At 44.1% G+C, this 22,476-nt stretch overlaps 1 protein-coding gene across 1 annotated transcript in view; it reads right to left on the bottom strand.

Annotated features, from left to right (window-relative positions):
- Positions 1–3,836, bottom strand: part of LOC115405324 (GREB1-like protein) — a 28,314-nt gene extending 24,478 nt beyond the window's left edge. The window contains exon 1 of the mRNA XM_030114883.1: positions 3,819–3,836. The gene's annotated coding sequence lies outside the window, so the exon portion shown is untranslated. The remainder of the gene's footprint in view (positions 1–3,818) is intronic.
- Positions 3,837–22,476: the final 18,640 nt, after the last annotated feature.

Genomic DNA, 22,476 nt, shown 5'->3' with positions numbered 1-22,476 from the left:
AAAAACTCAACGGCCGGATTTGATGGTTAACTTACTTTACTACCAATAACATAAGTCACTATCGATTACCGATTGCATCTGCCGTTCAGTTTAAAGTCTGAGTGAGGTGTCGTGTAATCTATTCCCAATGAAACACTGCGACCCCTAATGGACAAATCAGGAACTACTTTCATTTAAAAAAAACAAATCGATTTTTTTTAAAGACTTTTATACTTTGAAAAGTCAAATCAGAATAAAGAAATAAAAGCAACAAAGGCTTAAAAAACTAAATTGCTAAAACCACTAACAAATGAAACTAAAAATAAAAACCCCCCCCAAGCTTATAAAATGGTCATGAGAATTGTTGGTGAAAGAAGCATAGCACCTCAAAAATCACTAAAATAACTAAAATGTAACTTCAAAAATCTACGAGAAATGGCAAAAAAACAAAAGAAGAAAATGTCTTCAAGTCTAAATCATAGTAACGCATAAATACTCCAGAAGATGCAGTCTTTGTATCAATACACACAACTTTACCGGCTGCTATCTTGATTTTAAATGTTATTTTGTGGCTCAAGACTAATTTTATGGGTTTGAATTTTCAAAAACAGCTCTTGTGAGCATGTGGGTTACAAACTCTCACAATAACGTCCACATTAGACGACATATCAGAGGGAACGGTAATTCACTGTTACCGTCTCTTCCATCCAGACATCACACTGAAACGTCACCATGTGACTCGCTGTGATATAACAGAAGCAAACCCCCCACACCCACCCAGCTTCAAAAACACACAGAGGGGCAACGATCCCGCTCCTCCTGCACTGTGTGGCTGATCCGGGGTCCAAGTCCTCCGGACAGCCAGTGTACATAAGACCAGTTCAACCTGAATCCTCGCACTGTGAATCATTAGCGGAGAGCTCAAAAACATCAATATGGGGCACAAACGTGTGCTCGCTCAACTGGGTCATGTTTTCCTCTCAAACCTCTCAAATCAATCACTACATCGCACCATACTTCGTTTCATCGGGTTCTGGCCACCGTCTCCTCCGGTGTCCGTGCCGAGGCTCTCCCAGGCCGCCGATCGGCCGGAGAGCACAGGCCTGAAACATTTTGATGGTTATCTGGTGGCGGAGGGGAGGCGACACAGAAGGAGAGGCAGATGGCTCTGGAGATGGAGATGAAGGAGCCATAAATCTAGACGGCAATACAAGCCGAGCCCGAGGTGCTTAATGAGGTCCTGTTTTTCCAGCGGCGAGGCGGGAGGGAGCGTCAGGGCAGGTTTGGCCTGGCTCTGAACGGGAACTTCACCTCGCTGGAGGTGAAGATTAAAGACATTTCAAGCAAATGCTGCTATTTTAATCTTGTTTTAACTGAATACTGCAGGGTTTACCTTCCACAAAGAAAAAACTGTTTCAACTGTTTGAAAGGAGGGAAAAAAAATCTTTATGTAAATGATGGAAAAAGCAAAAAAAAAAAAAAAAAAAAAACCCAAATCCCATGGTCCTAAACTAGCTGCCCAAGAGGGTCCATCACCTCATAAAGTCAGAAAACCTTCATTTTTTCAGAGAAGAAAATGAATGTTTTTAATAGTTAACTGGAGACAGCACAGTTTTACAGCATAAAAGAAAAGTTAAAATGAAAAATGCTGAATTAAAGCTTGTATAGTCACTGTGTTTGCAGAGGAAGCATGTTGCTAAAGTTCTTATTTGCACTAAAACAACAACAAAAAAAAACTCTTAAAGCTGTCCAAAAATGTGAATTAAAATCAAGTTTGGCACTAAATGAAGATCAGATTCAAAATGAGCTCAGTTTGTAAAGGAATACTTATTTTTTTTTAGTCATAGTAAAAGTTTAATATAAATGCATTTCGGTGGACTTCTGAATTGAGGAGACATATGTGCAGTAAAACGAGGTTTCAGATCATATATGCAGCCATTAGCTGGTTGCATATGTCCTTCTTTGGGCGAGATAATGAGAGTTTTGAGCCGGCCTCCCTTTGTTTCTGCATAATTACGTTACAGGGTTTACAATAGAGGGGCAGAGGCAGGATTTGGCTTATCTGTAACCTGAGGCTTGGGAGCATTGTCATTCAGCACATGCTTCATATCAAAGTCAGATCAGCCAGAAAAACTGGAGTTTCTCTCTCTCTCTCTCTTTTTTTTTTTTTAAAAAAAAGATAAACCAAATGAACAGGCTCACGACTTCTGGGTAAACCTGTGGTATTTACATAAAAATGAAGCAATCCAACTAAAGCAACCAGCTTTTTAGCTGAATGTGCAATTCTGACTAAAAAACAAGTTGAGATTAAACATGCTCAATTATCAAAAAGGCTCCATAAACAAGTAAATAAAGGGTTTTTTTGCTTTATTAATTCTTTTTTTTAAATTTTGATGGTGTTTTTTTCCCTCTATCTCTTCACCCTTCATGGGAAAAGTGGCCATATTTATTTATTCTTCTGCATTTGCCTCTTTCAAACTTCATCAAACTGTTTTATCAAACACGGACAAAGGTGCTGTAGCTCATGTTTTCCTTCTGTTTTTTGAGTAAAATACGTTTCCCTGTCTTATTTAACTTGAATATATACTAAAGTAGACATAATGAGTACACATGAAAGTAGTGCAGGTTTACAAACACGCTGTTAGAAGGTCATAATCGGGCCATTTGTTTAAAAATAATAGATTACATAACAGGAGAGTGGTGCTAAACAATCTAAAAAAACAATAGTGGGAGAAATTTGTTGAGAAAATCTTTTGGTTTAGAGATTTATCACAATAAAAGAGAAGAAATGTGATTTCATTCCGTTTCACGTATAAAAGTAGTTACAGCTGCAGGTATTGGATAATCTGTAATAAAGGGCTGATGTTCAGCTTTTTTTTTTTGTTTGCTGATGTCAGTTAAAAAAATGCCAAGTCACTAATGCAAACATCTTGAGGCAGATATTCTTCTAGTAAAAACCTGGGTCACAGTTGAAAAGTTAATTCGGCCATTCCAGAGGAAAAAGGTCAACCTAAAAGAAGCCAGTCTTTCATTAATCCAAGTCATAAGGATTCAAATGCACCACAAATGTAGCCGCAAAGTCAAATAACCGGATGAACATCTGGGTATAATAACACTCTCAGATGATCTGTGATTGGGATCGAAACCCACTCAAAGTAATTAAATGATCATTTTTTGATAGAAACTGACTGAAGTTGAAGCATTAAGTTAAGACTACTGAGTCAAATCGACTTTTTTCACTCTAAAATGTCGTTATTAGTTTGTTGGACTTTAATGTAGTTCGCAAAAACCCAGTATTTTAATGAATTAAAGTAAAACACAGCATTTATTTTGCTCAGCAGCAGAACATGTCGTCACTTCTACACTGTTTCGAGGAATCTTTCATCGTCCTGTTCGATACAGTTAAACTGTCCACAGTCAGGTCAGTGTTGATGTGTGAAGCTCGTCGGTTTAATCTGAGCATTTCGAGGCGGTCAAGTGCTGAATCAGCAACTTCTCATGTTGACAGGGAGCCTGAATTTTTCCTGGGGAGGGGGGGCTGAAAATCGTGGTTTTCGCTGCACTTAAAGGTCAATATCGGAGCGTTAAGACGCAGGAAGAGGGCCGGGCACACTCCTCAACATTAGGAAACACACTGCCTCATCACACATGCAGGAGAAAAGACAGGGGGGTGCTGGGGTGGGGGTGGGGGGGGGGGGGGGGGGGGGGGGGGGGGCAAATGAAGGAAACGCAGACAAACATCTTGGTAAATGAGGTGCTAAAAGCCTGTATCATTAAAGCTGCAGCTGGGTGGTGGGGGTGGAGGTGGGAGGGGGGGACGCAATCACACTCTCCTGTACCTTCATGGCTCCTCCAGCAGCTGATGGGAACCGTCAAACCCCCCCCCCCCCCTTCCAAAAAAGAATAAATAATAATCCCGGTAAATCCCAGATCTCACAGCGAGCCCATGGTTTTAGAAAGTTAGATCCTTGGAGGTGAGGAAGCGGGAGGCTGCTGGCGGTCCACGGCGTCAGTCCTCACTGGTGGTCATGATCCTCTACGGACAAGGAGTGGGAATCCCACTGTCTGCCCCCTCGGCTCAGCACAAACCCTGCCTCCCTCGCTCTCCCTCCCTCTCTCTCTCTCCCTCTCTCTCTCTCTCTCTCTTTCTCACTCACATGCAAACAAACACACACCCAGACCCCTCCCCCTTCCCCCTGTGCCATTTGCCGAGCGGAGGGAGGGAATCCACCGGGGGCTCATTCATCTCGGCCCTGCTGACCCCCTGTGGTGACAGATGCTCTTGGAGGAGGAGGAGGAGGCGAAACAAAGACGAGGAGCCCACATCGTGCACCGCTGCCACGCGTGACCTTCCACGGCACGTCAAAGGCGCCCCGCCGCGGGCACGGCGCGGCGTGGAAGCTTTCCATTTCTCCTCCGAACCACAGGAATGAGGAGGAGGAGGAGGAGGAGGAAGAATCAGAACTTTCTCTCTGCTTCTCTCGGCCACACCCGACTTTTTATTGGGGGGCCAATTGAGAGAATCAGGCAAAATGGGGACAAGAATGTCAGGTCAGCTCCAGCATTTTGTCTCTGCAGCTTTACCCGGGGTTGACCCCGCTCTCCGCCGCTGTCTTTTTTTTTTTTTTTTTTTTTTTACTCCCGCTATAAATACCAGGGGCTCATCTGGTCAGAATAAATAAACGGAGATGCACCGCAAATCAACGGGAGCTGGCAGATGTTGGGGATTATGTGTCATGATGGGCCGCTGATCAGCGCCGGCACCTCGTGGAGAAGGAGTCCACAGTAAAGGAGATAACGAAGGCAATAGAAGACAAATCAGCCCACTTCTTATCTGCAGCCTTTAAACCGTCACACACATTTTAGAAAAACGAAAAAGTTTCATGGTGAAAACACTTCAGGAGGTAAAGTTTGATCATTAAACACAGACAAAAAAAACAAAAAAACAAATTTGTCATCAAAGAAAAAATGTCTGGTCTCATGACATTTACTCTACTTTAACACAAGTTTCTTCTCATTTTTTGTAACTTTTAAGCTTAAGATTGCAAATAATAAAACAAAACATTTTTAATTCATGCATCTAAATCAGTTTGAATTCAATTATTAAAAAAAAAAGATTTTTAAAAAAACCCAGTGCATTTGAAGTCGCCCTCATATACTGTTGTTTCACAGTGAGGACGAGAGTTTGAGTCTATATCGGCATTTATGTATGAAGTTTGCATGTTAATCCTGTGCTTGCAGGTATTTTTTGTTCTCGTTGTTGCTGTCCAAAACATGCCTGAAAGTAAGTTTAACTAAAACCATTTGATTCCCTTGAATCATAGAATAACTAAAACTATTAAAGCATCAGCAATGGTAACGTCACGATAAAGCTGCTCCATGTTAAGTTTACAGAATAAATTAACATCTTTACATAACTTCAAGTTTCTGATGCTGGTTGATCAGAAAACAAGATTTAAAATTCCAATTTTTTCTTACTTCAATGTTAAAACGTAAAAAAAGTAACATTTTATAAGCAAAATATTCAAGAATCTGATTTATTTCTAAACTTTTCTCTTCAGCAACAACATGCTTGACGGATAAATTCATACTCATGTATAATTAGACATCTTTTAAACCTTTTTTTAAACATGGTCCAACTCACTATGAACAGAGCTGCCTTTGACCTCCCACAGGTTATATATTCTGATGCCCCATTAGGACTTTTACGTCTGTTTTCCTGCAAACTCATTAAAGTGAGGAAACGCTACCAAGAATTTGTCAAGCAAACACCAGCTCCGGACGAACAAAGAGAGAAGAGACGCTCCGTGTTTACCGCCGGCTTCTAATGGCTCTGGATTTAATCCTCAAGTTCCCCTCTGCAATATGGGCCTTATCCAGACCCAGTTAGGTCATTATGTAACAAAAACAGTCAGGAATTTGTAAATATTCTCATATACAAGCCTCAGAAAGGAATTATGCTTTAATTAAATCAAGCAGTATCAATCACATTTGTCCAAATTTTGCAGGGATCGATTAAAAGCGGAAGGTTGGGACACTAAGACCTAACTGCATTTAAAGTTTTGGGCTCATCATATAAAATAAAGTCTTGTTACTGCAGCATACCTTCATACTAAAGAGCCAGAGTGCAACTTAAACAAATCTCACTATTTATAAGCAGAAATCTGACAATGTTGACGTTGAATTGTTGAGAATCAAAACCTAAATCAAGGATTTGAAGACATGATGAGTATTTCTCACATAAGTGACTGACAGCATGACCAGGGAGCACGTTTTGGGTTTTTTTTCCTCTTAAAGGTCAAGGAACTTAATGAAATAATGTGAAATGATGACACAGAGTGATATTTCTGATCGAATTACATGGAAGGTCTGACCGTCGGAGCGTCTTGCTCCAGCGAGCCGTGTGACTGCACGGCGCTCCAGTTCATTACCACAGACAGTTGTTTTAATCGGTCTGAGCGCAGCTCCTTCGCACCTCCTCTCCAATGGTTATACGGCGGCACATCCAGCGCCGCCGGGCGCCGTAAAAGAAAAGCCAGCGGGGCCAATCGGGGCCCTCCGCTAGCCCTCACGGGCATCGGGGGCATTCGTCTAAACACTGGGCTTTGAGTGTGACTGTGAAGCTGCTTCCACATGTGGAGGATATTACCTGAGGGCTGCTAAGATTAGGCTTGACTGACTGTAGTGATCTACTGGAGCAAATAATAATTAAAAAAAATCTTTACAATGATCTGTTTGATAGCCACAAGTTCAACTGAGGGGGGGTAAAGAGCCGCCGGCGTGATTTATGTGTCAGCCCCTGACTTTGACGAGGCCCGTCTTAAATGGCCCATTTAAAGAAATGCTGATAATGAGTAAACCCGGGATTCTCTTCGGCCTCAAAGGACACTAAGCAGAAAAACAAAAGGAGCGGGGATTGAATGCCGGCCCGCCCCTCAGCCCATCCTTCACCGCTGCATTGAGCTCCGGTGGGGACAAAGGGGAAGTGTCCCTGCCACTGCCACCTGAGGAAAGACGGGTCACGTGACCAGCAGCGGCGGGGGGAGGGGGAAGATCTTGGGCTTGAAGGGTGGCTGGTGGCGTTGGGTGGGGGAAGTTCTTCAGGAGTCCCGGAGGAGCTCCACAGCTTTGTCTTAGCTGACTCAGCAGCTGACGACCACATGATGGTTTTTCTTTTAGAGCCGCTTTGAGTGACCTAAACCTGCCTCCATCCTCCCAGCGATGAACCAGCAACTCTCACACCGCTTCGCATTACTTCCCACACGAAAATGATGGCACTTCAGGTTGCAACATCCACTTTTTTTTTGTTTTATATTTGCAATTTTGGAAGTCAAACCCCTCCAGTTAAGCTGGCTTTGTGTTTGTCGAAATAAAAACTGGATTTCTTCCACAAGAACATGATTGGACAACACTGTAGCTGTACATACAAACCATTAATGCCGTGTGAGAAAAGTCAACTCCTGTTTTGTTTTAGCTGTTTGACTCTTTGAAAACATCACTGGAAATGAGAGACGATTCAGGAGTACATTCACTAAAGTTTACTACACCATCATCTGCATAAAGGAAGACTTGTTTCTTTATGTGCACAGAGGGACAGCAAAAATACAACTCAGTGTTTATGCCTTACTGTTTTCTGTGGGCAGGCACATGACATTGGATTTTTTAAGAAACCTTCTGGTGCAAAAAGCTGTAAAATGTCCAAACAAAATGCCTCTTGCAGCTGTTGCATTATGCATGCTTTATGGCTTTCACAGCAGCATCACCGCTGATATCCTTGCTTGGGTCTCAGTGTTGTTTTGTCTGCTACTCATAAGATGTCTGTTCAATTTTTTTTTTTTTTTTTCAAAATCAATATTTTCTCTGAATTTTTACCATTTCTTTGGTGGTGTGTTGGGCTGGATTGGAGCTTTTTGTGGGCTGGGTGTTGCCCACAGGCCTTATGTTTGACGCCCCCCCTGCCTTACACAGTCATGTCTACTTTCAACCTGCTGCTTTTAAAATACTTGTAAGGTCTTGTGCCGTTTTCTGGCCTGACGGTGGGGACGGGAGTCCTCTGATCAGATCAGAGTCCTCTGAGTATCAAATGAGAAGGAAGTGCAGCAACCGAGGTGCCAATCAGCACGTTGCATGAAAACAAAAAAACGACTTTCCGGCAGCTCAACTGTCAAAAAACCAAAACAAGAAGGCAAAATCGCCCCCATGTGAAAGTTCCCGTGTTTCCTGCTGGCAACACGCGGACGATTCGACGCCGGCGGCGTGAGGATCGGCGCTGCCGTTCACTGTCAGGGTGGCAGTCCACCGCTCTAATTTCCTTATAAAAAGCCCCTGCAACCTTCTCCCGAGGCCCCTCCTCCCGCGGCTCGGGGGTTACCTGCTGGGCCCTGAAGTGCAAATCGCCGCTAGTGAGGATAGCAGATGAGCTAAGGTCATTCGTGGCTTTCCAGTGAGCCAAACAAACAAAGGCAAACATTCCAGTTGAATGCCATTGCTGAAGTCAGCAGCAACAGGGAGAAAGAGACAGAGCGGGGCTCAGTGGAGATAATAGCCCCAAGGTAGTTCTGTGTGTGTGTGTGTGTGCGCGTGTGTGTGTGTGTGTGTGTGTGTGTGTGTGTGTGTGTGTGTGTGTGTGTTGCAGAAGATTATCTGTGGAACTATAAACCAGGGTGAAGCGGGGTTTAAAGCCTGGTGTGACCAGAGGGGACGGGGGCAGGGTCTGGGCTCTGGGGAGAGGTGGACAAAAGGAGCATTTGGGCAGATGAAGAAGTCATCATCATTAAGCCACTGGAGGTTTACTGTCCAGTTATAAAACTCATTTCAAAATTAGGGCTGAGGGAGTGGGGGGCATGTGAAAGGCCTGCGAGGGGTTTTTAGGGGAGATGGAGGAACCCCGCGAAGAACTGAGGAGCTAATTCATTAAGGAGGAGGCGGTGGAGGTGGGGGCGAGCGGCCTTTGTGTTAACGCCGGCCTGATTGGAGCGGTGACCTTGCCCACACACTGCAGCCCGGAGGATGAGTTTAAGGGCAAGGCATTTAACCTTAAACTGGATCCGAGCCACGGACAAAGGCCGGCGTCGTTGAACGGCAAAGGGCCGGCCGGGCGGAGAAGTGGTGCGGCACAAATGGAAAACAAGCTCGGTTAAAAGGAGCCGCTTCACCACAACAGCTGCTGCTGCTGCTTCTGGAAATCTGAAAAATTCTCCAATACTGTGACTCACGTTGCTGGGTTAGATAGTCTCTCTATTCGTCAATAGAAGAGAAAATCATCCGCAATCACTCAGAACTGAACTGGAAATCCAAAAATGTAAGCAGAGACAAGTGGATGGTTCAATGTCACACAACACGTAATTCATCACTTTTAATAATTAGCTTCATTTAAGTAAAAAAATGCACAGTGTAAGTATATTAAGACGATATGAAAGTGTTCATGTAATTTAAAAATGAACAGCATTGTGAAGATGAAACAGTGGTTTACTTACTGTATGTGCCACGTACACATCAACGTTTAAGTGAAAACGCGTCGTTTTTGCGTTTGTGTTTCAGAAAAGTTTCACATTCACACGGCAGCATTTGAAAACGATGCCCGTTTACACGGAAACTGCAGAAAGACTGAGTCAGACTGTTTTCAAAAAGTTCTGTTTTCATCATTTCCATGGGATCAGAAGATTTTCTTTCTTCCATTTAGACAGTCACAATCCGAGCATTTTCAAAAAGTTCCACCTTGAGTCTTTTTTAATCACAAAGCCAGTGAGCCTTCAAAAAATGTGATATTTTCCAGTTTACATGAAGCTGGGGTCTTTGTATATTTCAAAAAATTGTGATCATCACCCTTTCCATAGGGTGTTTTGTGTTTTCAAAAAGTTCCACCACGTCAGTCGTTTTGAAAAAGTTGGGTTTTCAGTCGATCCGCAGACCGTTATTGCATAAATGGACACAAAAAAAACACAGAAAGTCTTCAGTTTTCACTTGAAAATGAGGTGTAAATCAAGCATTAACTTAAAAATATAAAGAGTGAAAGCCAAAAGGAAGTGGAAGATTCTAAAAAAATCGAGAATAAACAACTCTTTCACTATGTCAGTAAATACATTTTTTAATGAATAATCAAGTAAAAAACAATATGGGGAAAAAAAACTGCAAAAGCCTGTGATTACAGTGCAATTAAAATGTAGATTTATGGTATAAAAACAATCTGCTAAAACAATTCTACTGTATTCAACCCAACACAAACCCCGATCTGACCCAGATCTCACTTTAACCCACATCACCAGGATAAAAAAATACATAAATAAATAAAATCCCCACATCTTAAATAACATGGCAACACACCAAACATGCCAAAGTGACAGGATGAATGAATGAAAGTGAAGGACAACTGACGCTTTACAATGCCGTTCATGGCTGTGTCATAAAGCCGGAGGCCTGTCAGTGAACCCCATCTGCATTTTACAACGCCGCCGGGTTGAACGCCAGTTCACCCGAACCGGGACAACGGTGGGAGAGGCCGTCGGTCCTTAATGCATTTATGGACGTATTCAGGGGAAGCCATATTGAAAGATACAACGGTGAGTTCTATTTCATACAGTAAAGCTGTCAGCGGCGGCGGTCAACCCGCGGTCAATGCTAAAGGGCGAGAGGACGGGCGCAGGAGCTTCGAAAAGCTCAGGGGTTTCTATGAAAGTGGGGATTTCTGGATGAAATGATGCAGTTTTTCATAAATACAGAGCCTCCACCCTCCATCACGGCTCTCCTCGAACATGTGGCCCACACCTAATGGCTCGTCCCAGAGCAGATCTTTGATGCTGCCTGACCAGGCCTTGTCCCGGCCATAAACCGTTGTTTAGACAGCCCTATTTGTTATGGGGTGTAAAAGGAGAGCCATGGATCACGTTGAAAGGGGCCAGCACTATCAAAACATTTGCTCTTATCAGATGACAAAGCCAGCAAAAGGGGGTCAGGTTCCAGTCCCAGGAGCTGGCCCCGGTGGGCCGTCAGCCCCCCCGCCTGCCTCCGCTCCACGTCAGGCTGAAGGTACGACGCTGATGGGAATCTCCGCAGATAATCGCAGGAGTAGTCATAAAAACTCGAGTGTTGGTGGAGATTTTGGGCCAGCAGTTGGTTTTTTTGGAGGTTAGAAACAGTTTTCTCGTGGAAATCCATTCAACAGGTTTGCATTCAGCACTTTTTAAGCACTAGATATAAACAGTGGTCGCCAACAACCATTTAAATGTCAGTGAAGATGCTCTCTGGCTGTTATAAATACACAAGTCATCATATTTCCATCCACATTTTCCAACTTTGGCCATTTTTGATCAGGTCCTGAGACAGTATGGATTGTTTTCAGTGCAGCTGAAGCTTTTTAACAGACATGATTGTAATTCAACTACATATTAAAAAGGCAGGACTGAGAATGGCACGGCCACCCGGAGACATTATGAGCAAAATACTGTTATTGTAAAACTATATATTTCATCTCCGTTTCCTTCATTTCTCATTTAGTCTGTTTCTTAATCAAATTTTATTTTTCAAAATGTGAGTCCTCTAGTTTAATTCTGTATGTTTATCTCTCTTTGACATCTTTTTTCCCATCAATTGGCGATTTTTGTTAAAATGTTGAACAGAAATTATGCTTGAATATACAAAACAATGTGCTAATTAGATGTAACTGAACAGACATTTATGTATGTTAGTTTGAATATTTCCCACTGTAATTCAATAATTGATTTTTGTACAGGTATTCAGATGGGTTTTCAAAGAAAATAACTTTATAACACAGATAACTTCATTTTTCTTTCTCCCAAAATGTCAAATCAACCCAAATTATAACATTTTCTCATGTTAATCTGCGCAAACAGAGCCGCCGCCAGGTCAAACTGATCTATTTAAATACTGATTTTGACATTTCAGATGGTGTTTATGGCGCGGCGCTGATGATTTAATCAATCCGAAGGCGGATTCATTATTTGAGCGCGTGCAGCGGAGAAGTGAATGAAGCCGCCATGTTTTGACACTGTAGCATCCGTTCCTGCTGCCGGGTCACGCTGACCTGAACAGTATGTGTGCAGCACAAACACTGCAGGCGCTGAGCAAACACACTTTCCATTTGCATGCTCATTACACTAAATAAACCGACTGGCTTCTCCAAAAGTCTTTGGATTGGGCTGATTTGAGGAGCAGGAACAGGAGAGATCATTCAAACGAGGAGAAGCTTATTAAGATTTCAAAACAACTTTCTCAAGTTTTTCTTTTTTTTTGTGAATGAGTTTAATGGATTTCCTTTATTAAATAATGCATTTTATTTGAATTACACGAGGTTACAATAGTTTTCTATCACATAATCAGACTCCTATTGAATCAAAGTCATGTTTAATTGAGTGAAAATATTCTTTATTTAAGTAGCATATGTTTTTTTGGGGATTTAGCCATCGGCTATTGTTTATCTACATGCATCAAGACAAAAAGTATGGTTTCTCTAGCTTCTTCTCTGGGGGAGATTATCGTTCAAAAAGTTCCACTTTGGCAGCCATTTTATAAAAACTGTGGTTACAGTGGCTCCCAGCACCGTTGTCGTGTAAACGGACTCCCAAAACACAACGACAGTTTTTCATTTCCCCTTGAAGACGGTGCTGTGTGAACGGTGTCTGAAAATGATCAATGTTGACAAAGATCTGGCAGAAATGCTGAAAACTAAACTGTAGTTTTGAGAAAGGTCAAATTTTAAATAGTTTCGTTGATAATTAGAATACAGTAAAACACTTTGATACTAAACCTCCGCACTGTGAAAGATTCTTGTCTCACTCGACTTGATTCTGAGCAATAATTTAACGGCAGCCTCTTTTCTATTTGACCTCAGTTCCTCTTGCTGATGTGATTCGGAGACACGCAGTGAGAAGCTCTACACCCGAACCAGAAGTCACCCATTAACCAACAGCACATCAATCTTCAACTACTGCTGCCTTTATCGCTTTCTTTCTCCAAAAACTTCAACCTTCTGCTTTCGGCCGTTTCTCTGACACAGTAGATTACTGAACCTCTTTTTTTTCTTTTTTTTTATTTGCTGCATTTGTTCGAATGTTTCAGACGTTTCACTGACAGGGATAACATTTCTGAGGGAAAGCATGAAGGGACGAGCTATCTGCTCAGTTAATTTCTGCCACGCGAGGGTCCCGGCCACTCGTGGAGAGGAGCCAACAAAGGGCCCTGTTGTGTTTATCAGGCGTCCGCAGAGAGATCCACCTTCCACAATGGGGCCCTCTCCTTTCTTTTCCTCCCTGAAAAAGACCTCAGCCACCTTGAATCCATTTGAGTGACAGCGTGACAAAGAGGCCTCTCAGTGTCCTGACGGAGGGGCCTCCTCCTCTTTCCCCTCCAAACTTCCTCACCGGGCGATCAGCTGTATCCATCATGCCCCTCTTCCTGACCTCAGGCGGCGCTGCTGCATCAGCAGTACACCCCCCCTCCTCCCAGATTATTATTAAGCGGCGGGTTGCCCTCGGTGACAGGGCCCACACTTAAATCCCATCAGTCGTCCTTACAGCAGCGGCGGCCACGGCATCAGCAGGACTCTTTTTGTCTTAGCGGGACAAAAGGGGGATGCAGAGGCAGGCTTTGTTGGGGGGGGGGGGGGGGGGGGGGGGGGGGGGCTTGACCCCACACACAAACCTCACCCAGGAGAACAAGTGACAGTAAAGCCATTCAGGGCTGTCACCACTTCATCCTACACTGATCCTTGCCGGCAATCAAACACTCCACTGAGCAGCAGATGTGGCGGCTTCAGAGGAGATCCGGGACAAAGAGGAGCGCCGAGGGCACGAGGAGGGTTAATACAGCTGCAATTATCCAAAGGAATCGGAGGAAAGACGAGACATCGCACGCCGAAACTGGACAACTTTGACACATTCAACACAACCGTGCTCAGAAAGAGGTCACAAACCTGACCGAGCGTCTCAAACAGGTACAATCGCAAATAAAGTCACTGTTCTCAGAAAACAGGAAAACAATAGCAAATTCTGCAATGTGCCGTCACATTCCACTCAACCGTTTGAACTCTGACCTGCACAGGAAGCTGGCTGCTCGCTGAGTTAGCCACATTATTTCACATCATTTCTACCTCACTCGCACAGGAAAGATAAATCAGAGATTTAGAGGAAGGAAACACAAAGGCTGGAACTGCCAGCGTCTCTGAAATGTTACAGGAAATGGTTCCTGTTATTTTGTAATTGAAACACGAAGCTGAGATTCTCCTGACAGACAAAATGAGAAATGCTGGACCGCCAAACGCTCCGGAGCACAAGCCGTCATTAAATCTTTAAAAAGGAGGGATGCATTTTACGATCAGGCTCAGAGGTTCCTGTTTGATATATTCGCAGCTCAGGCAGACGGACATGAGCGAGAGTGTTTTCTGAGCCGCTTCAGACCTTCTGGGAGAGCTCAGTTCACTCACCGAGATGCTCTCCTCTCTCGAAGTTTGATGATTTACAGGAAGGAAACTGAATCAAACACTGTTTTGTTTGAGCCGATAATCCTGATGGTATGAAAGAAACTGCTGCTTGTAAAGTAATTACCCAAATCTCATTGTGAGAACAGCGAGTCAAACTTTCTTTGATACGATTCTATTTACCGATTGCCTGTTTTTATCTCTGACAGTACTCGAATTGTGAAAAGAGACGAGAGAGAGAGAGATAGAGAGAGAGTGAGAGAGAGAGTGACCTCTCCTGCCACAAAGGAACGCCGAGTCCTCTCAGCACAGACTCGGGTTTTGGTCACCGTAGCCTTGAACAAGCCACGACAGCCTATGGAAGAGGCTCGTGCTACCTTTGAACCGCTTCCCCCACAGTCCTGGCAGCATCCGAGCACTCTGACCTTGTGCCTCAGTACGAAGAAAAAGACAGTGAGCGTCCTGTTTGTGCATGTGAGAGCGGGAGGAGGATGCTTCTGAGGGCGGATTAATAGAAAAGCTCTGAACGAATACTGGAAAATCTCTGCTTTTGTCCGCTGAACAGTCCTCGGAGTCAAAGAAGGCTCAGAAATGGTTATTCCTGTCATGAACAGACGCTGAAAATGCTGTAAAAACTGAAGGGATAACCACATTGGATCATATCATAAGACTAACTGAACGGTTGATTACTTATTAACCGGTTAATTATGCCAGCCGTGGATCGGCATCAAAGAGACATTTTATAAGACGTTTACAGTTTGTTCAAGGTGGGAACGCTGCGTTCCTCCTTGTTCTGGGTAAAAGGTACAAACACTGAAAGCAGGGCGTTATTGCTCTGCCACTCACACAGCGGGCACGGAGCTGAGTCCACTTCAGCCTCAAGCACCCGATTCCAGAAAACCAACACACAACCAAACTCTCACGCCATGTCAGGACTCTGGAGGTTTGGCCACATCTGGGTCTGAGAGGAGGGTCTTTTTCACTGTGGGTGGGACAAAAAAAAAACTGCTGCAAACTGTGAAGACTTGTTTATTATTGGCCACTTTCTGTTACTTGTACCATCGACTCGGAATCTCTTTTGCTTGATTCTTCTGGGCAAACATCGACAAGGCGCGAGGAAAGTTCCGCGACACGATAACGTCCCAGTCCCCGCTGCTGCGCTGAGTTGGACTGAGATGTGGAGATTGTGAAGGTTACTGCAGTGCAGGGAACTGATCCTCATGTTTGCTCTGTGACCTGGTGACCTTATCCTGCTAGAAGGAGCGTCAGAAGACGAAGGTGGTCACGAGCGCAACTTTCCTCGGCCTGTATGCACCGGCAAACTTCTGATGCCACGACTGCCTCTATAATCGTTAGACCATGATGGATCTGGACAAGATGGTGTTTCAACAATGCTGAGCAACCAGGGTGCAACCGCATCTCCTCACAGCATCACTCCAGCAGCTGTAGCCTGAAGGGTTGATATGACACGCATGCACATGCACATTGTACATGAAAACACACACACGTGTGCGCTGACCAAGCTTCTGTTGATGTTTTTACGCTGTAGCACAACAGTCATTGTATGAACAGGGTAATCAATAATCATAACAGCTAAGAGAAAACAGTCGTACTCGACCCGACATGCCAGACCACTAAGCTGCCTCCAGACAGTCATTAGCATCGTGCAGTCTGTGGCACAGCACACACTGTCCTCTTTAAAGAGCACACGTTAAGCTGCAGACAGACATTTCTGGCTGCAGGTACTGTTCCACTGGAATTGGCATCTGTGCACGGGTGGGGTGGGGGGGTGGGGGTGGGGGGGGTTGCAGCAGTACACCCTGTGAGAACACACTGTTCTACAACAGTGCTGCGCAAGACGGGAATCTCAGCTGGATCATCTCCAGGTTTCAATGGCAAGAATGAGGATATATCATGACTAAGTGCTCTCCGCGGAGCCACGTCCACACTTTACTCTTTATGAGCTCATATCGCTGTAATGGACTCCATAAAAATCCAATGGATTGATTTGGGGAGGGATGAAAAAAAAAAGAAAACAAAAAGACAAGGCACAGTGCTATGTACACCTCATGCCACCGTCCCGCCGCGATAAGGCTCCAGATGTGACCTCATTTGTTTGGCGAGAGTTCAGCTCAGGGGAAGTGGAAGGCTGTAACGCCTCCTTCACCTTGACATGTCGTCACCCCCCCCACAGGGAGTCCCGCCGCGACCCTTTAACTCCGCTCTGGACACGCTTCCTGACGGACGACTTGAGGACTTGGCCAGATAACTTCAATCCGTTTCTGTCAGGGGGCTCTTTCAACTTTGATCTGGTGGGGGGGTGGGGGGTGGCAGCGGAGGTCCGAAATGCGCCTTCTTATCACAGAAGCCTCTAGAAAAAAGTATTTCCTAATGGTGCCATTGAGACAGACGGACCGGGTTCAGAGTGTGTTTGGTTAGAGATCCCGCGGCGACAGATAAGGAACACGGCCTGCGAGGCAGAATAACAGATAACAGGACACGAGGAAGTGCCATCCACTGAGTGGGAATACCTTTCATACACACACAAACAAAATCAGCATCTTGAGCCTGAATCCTGACAAAGAGCAGGATGTTCAGAGCTGTCTTCTTGGCTGTACTCCTACGAGCTGCGAGTCCGACCTTCCTGACTGCTAGTTCCTTTCATCCATCACAAAAACAACACATTCTAGGACAGAGAGAAAGAAAAAGCATTCCTTGGCTTGAAAGAATCTCATCCTCAAGGCTTCTGCTTTTTCCTTTCCTCCAGAGCAAAGCACAAACGCCTACAATCCCCCCAAAACCCAGGGACACGTCTGATGCCTCACAGTCGAGCGAAGTAATTAATCACCTCGGACGTCTTGAAGAAACTGAGTCAACCTCAAACTATTTACAACCTTTTAAACAGACTTCAGCTAACTAAGAAACTGAACAGCTTTATGGTGGTCAATTTAGACCGGAAAGTTGAGAAAAACTTAGTTTGATGAACAAGATACTGTGTATTTTAGTTAGTGTAGTCTTCACAACAGTATAAACAGAAGACCCAATGACTGACCTGGCTCACTCAGCAAAAATTAAACAGATTGCTGAATAAACTTATTCTTTTCGGGGTGGACATCTATGTTTTGAAAAAACTGTATGATGTGAAGTTGATTCTTTTTCCTTTTTTTTTTTAATCTGCCTTGAGTTAAACTAGCTAAGGTGATTATTAGCTAGATAGCACAAAGATGCCCCCAAACCCAACAATTAAAGGAATACTCCGAAGATTTTGGACCCACACCCTATCCCGATCATTTACAAAGTGAGATAAGCTCATAAATACCTTTTTGTGTCCGTTCGTCTAGTGGCTGGATCGCAGCTGTTAGCATCGTAGTTAGCTTAGCTCAACTGCGGGAGGTGAAGAGGAGACAGAGCCGGACTGACGAAAGTGGACAAAATACTCCTTCCAGTGGTCCAGGGGACGGCGTATTAGCACGTGAAGTAAATCCGAATGGTTATAAAACATTTTAAAAGACATGTTTTCTTTTCAATCCGTTAAAATAACATTTTGATACACACAGATCTGCACAAACATAATGCTCCGCAGAAGGATATACCGGCGCACAGCAGCTGAGTCTATGGCTTCTACTGCTGTGCTCCAGTATATCCTTCCGTGGACCACTGCGCATAGATAGGGATAGAGCGTGGGTCCAAAATCTTTGGAGTATTATTTTAAGCCAATATTTGATTAATTGAAACCTGGAAACTTTTTCTAGTTTAACTTTAATCAATTACACCAATTATTTTAGGTCCTGATCGACATAAACACAATGACATTAGGTGATTTTTTTTATCTGATCTTAAAGGTAGTACAGTTTTAATCAATGCTGAGAGCACGATTTCTTGAACCGCTTCTGCCACCGTCTTCTTCTCTGGAAGAAATGGTTGATGGTGGATCACAGCACTGTCACCTAGTGGCTGCGAAAAGAAGTTCATTTAAGTTAAAGAAATACACGAAAAAGCACTCAGAGGGCAGACCTCTGCCAAACAGCTCAGTTTCTTTTCACAGTAACCCAGCTACCCGTAACTTTCTGTTAACTTAGGCCTGTGCGGTATACCGGTTTGTTCTGAATACCGGCTTTTATTTTCGTCATGATATGAATTTTTCATATACCGCAATACCGGTGAACAGCCCAAACAACGTCCGGAACGTGCGCGGCGGTAAAGTGTTTCAGCAGGGACCCATTTCACTGCTGCACACCGACAACACAGCGTGTTGTTGGCTGCCGGCGAGAGCTCTCAAAGTGAAGCACGCGCTGTTTACCCAGAGGAACTAATACCAAAAAGACGAGCCACGTCTGTGGTTTGGAAGTTTTTCGGCTTTAAAAGGTCGGACGTGGATCAAACAACTATCTTCTGCAAATGCTGTCCAGCAGAAGTGTTAGCCGGCGGTGCTAACACTAGCAATTAGCTTCACCACCTTAGCCGAAAACATGTTTTAGAGTACCAGGAATGTCATAAACTAAGATCCACAGCCTCCACATCCACAGCTCAATCTGCAGCAGCAGTCAGACGTCCATTCAAGATGCGTTCGCTAACGGGACTGCATATGAGAAAAAAAAAAAAGCGGCAGGTCGAGATAACGATCGCAATCACGCAATCTGGACATGAAAAAAAAAGTGATACAGTCCTTATGACAGTAAAATGGGCTTTTAAAGCCAATCAACTGCAGTAATTAGTTTCTTATTAGAGGAAAATGTGTGTAACAACACTCTTGCATGAAAAAAAAAATACCGTCAAATACCGTGAAACCGGTATGAATAAAAAAAAAACCAAGATATGAAATTTTTGCCATACCGCCCAGCCCTTTGTTAACTAATTGAACGTTAACAGTTTGAGGCCCTCTTCACACAGCGCTGTGGAGAGCAATGTGCTGCAAACATTAACAATGTCGAGCACACCGACACGGGATTGCTGCTGTGGTGACTCTCAGCTAGAAAACTATCAAGTCCCCGGAGAACCTGCGAGAACCTGCACTGGGAGTCACGACACCGAAAGACAAACACTGCAGCCATGGTGTGCATACACAGCAGCAGTGTTCGTGCCGTTTCAGAAAAACTGTGTTTTCCCCTGTTTACACGGCGACGGGGTCACAGCAACTTGGAAAAGTTCCATGAAAAGGAAACTAATGGCAGTAATACAGAAATATAACACATTTCACCTGTTCACTATCAGCCTCAAATCTTGACACAATTTACTCAAACTAATGCAGCGATGCAACCAAAGGAAATCCAGATAAATACAATGCCGGCCCTCCCTGTGCTGCAGGTGAAACTAGGATATAACAGCTGATGGTGGGGGGCTTTGAGGAGGAAGCCCCTCCTCCAGTGGAGGGATCAATGCACATAAATGGAAGAGGTCACAGACCTTTGACATGTCCTTTCAGCCGGGGGAGGGGCACGGCCTTTTGTGAGATTGCCTTTAATGATCCCATTGTCGAGCGTGCCATACGCCTCCATACAGTACTTACAGTTCGGGGAAATATTTCTCCTCGGGCGGCCCGCTCTCCCACCTCGGTGTCCGGCCACTAATCCCAGCACGCTCCGGTTTGGATTCGTAAAAGAAAGGAGGAAATCATCGGCCAGCATCTCCCTCGCCGTCTGCATCCAGCTGCCTCGTCTTCCTCTTCATCACTCCCACATGTGTGTAAACCCTTTTCTCCCATCTCTCCTCCTCCTTCTCCACCTCCTTCTCCTTCTCCTCCTCCTCCAACCTTATCTGGGCTTTCTCTCCCTCTTATTTCAATGCAACAACTTCTAGCACACAGACGTTCGGTCATTAGAGGGGAAAGGTGGACGTCTTCGACATGGAAACTGTAACGACTAGGCAGCGAGAAGGAAGATAACAGACCGTTAGATCAGCATGTCTGGTGATTGAACACACACACACACACACACACACACACACACACACACTCATACATTAAACTCCCTGCTCCCTGTGAATATACTATTTCATTTTACACTCAGTTTCTCTCAGTGAACACTGTGTTCTGGCCTTTCTGACCCGTCGGTGAAAAAAAGACAGGTTTAAAGTTTCACTGCTGAGACGTTTTTGGCTGATTTGCAATAAACCGTGCTGACAGATTAGAAAATATAATCCACTGCAGCCAAAGACAACCCGTTCAACTTAGGCTGAATACTTCTGTTGCTCAAAGGCATGTTTACCGTGAACCAGACGACAATGTGAGACAAAACCGGAGGAGAACTTCTTCCGAAATGAAGAGGAGTGAAAAAGAAATGATGCTTTGCCTCATCAAAACACATGATTTAGACCCAAATCTAATCAACAAGTAATGAAAACCAGTTGAAATGATGAAATAAGCTCCAGTACAGAGTGTACCGGGTCCAATGAGGTTCGTATAAAAACAGATTCACAGTGAAACCCTCTCACAGGGTTTTACAGCCCTTTTTATGTCTTGTTTACATGAGAGAGATCTGCTGGAAACTGAATCATTTTTCAGAGTTATTTTAACAAGAGCTACTCATGAAACAGCAACATTTTGGTGATAATCACTGATTCCATGTCAGGCCACTAGTTGAGGCGGTGATTCTTTGAATGCAAACAGCAACACAGGCGTTGTTTACAGAGCAGTGCTTTCAAATGAAAATGGGAAACTTTTGTAGCAATTTTTGGGAGATAAAAACAGACCTCCAAAAGACTGAAAACTCCCTCCCACAGTATTACTTTAATAAGGCCTGATGTCTCAATCCAATGCTCCAGTCTTACTCTTCTGTCCATCAAATGAGAAAGAGCTAAAATAATTACTCAATACGTTCCAAGGCCAACCTGCATGCCACAACGTACCCTGTGGCGGGCTGGTTTTGACCCACAGGACCCATGTTTGAAGGTGATCAATACGTAAATATCATGTTTCCAGCTGGTTGAAGACACGACACAAACTGAACGCGACTCCATTGGCAATCAATCGCTACGCCTGCCTTTCTTTCTGTTATGACACCAAATACACTTCGGCTTGCCCCTACAGACGGCAACACAGACAGATCTGCTCCCTCACTGGCTCCAAACATGGAGCCTGTTCCCCTTTGACCCCCCAATCAGCTCTATTTGTCTTCATATCTTGATCATACGGTTACTCGAATTCTTCTAAGTCTAGGTTGTTAGAAGAGTCCTTGAAAATCTGATTCTTCAGGGAATTTACTTGCTTACTTACGAAGTAGTTAAGGTTTGTGCAAGGTTAATAAACCACCAGTTTCTTCAATTGTGAAAGCCAGAAAAACACATGACAACAATGGCCATGTGAGTGAGAAAAGAGTCATTGTGTTCTGATGCCACTGGCATGCATATCCATCGATACAACACAAACGGCAGCACGTTTCTCTAAAGCCATCATGGACCTTTCCAAGTTCTGCATCAAGGGTGTATGTGCCTCCAGGCAGTTCATCACAAAAACACTTGAGTGCCGAGTTGCTGAAGGATCTGTTGTGAAACTGTATTAGCAGAGCGAGCTACTCCTGTTTTATGACCTTTTCTCTCAGACTCCTCAACTTGGTCCATTTTCAGCAGCAACCAGCAAAGTGAAGGAACCAACTGGAAAAACAGAGTCCTGGAAATAACGGTCTGGATTTGCTTTGTGTCTCGATAGCACCAGAGTGACGTGGTACCATGAATTAGTCCTAAACATGAGGTTGAATTTCAGCTGTGGATCTCAGCGGATTCTAAACGCCATAAGAAACTCAGGCCATATCCCCATGAAAAAGTCGATTCATGTTACTGCATCGTTTTCGGGTGTATGAGCAACTGTCTTGGCTTGCACCCTCTGCCAGAAGACATTTTATTTTCAAAAGTATTTATCTTGTACTCAACTGTACTCAACATAGTCCTAGGCTTTACTTCTTATTGTCTCATGCTAGCTGTTGCCAAAGCTGTCCGTCCCTGGGAGAGGGATCCCTCCATACTGTGGTTCTCCCCAAGATTTCTTCTTTTCCCACTGGGTTTTTGGAGTTTTTTCTTGCCGGATGTGAGGGTCTAAGGCGGTGGTTGCTTCGTTTTGTCTCGTTACTGTAAAT

This window comes from Salarias fasciatus, chromosome 18 (assembly GCF_902148845.1).
Source record: "Salarias fasciatus chromosome 18, fSalaFa1.1, whole genome shotgun sequence".
NCBI classification, from domain to species: Eukaryota; Metazoa; Chordata; class Actinopteri; order Blenniiformes; family Blenniidae; genus Salarias; species Salarias fasciatus.
This window is presented reverse-complemented; position numbering and strand designations above follow the sequence as displayed.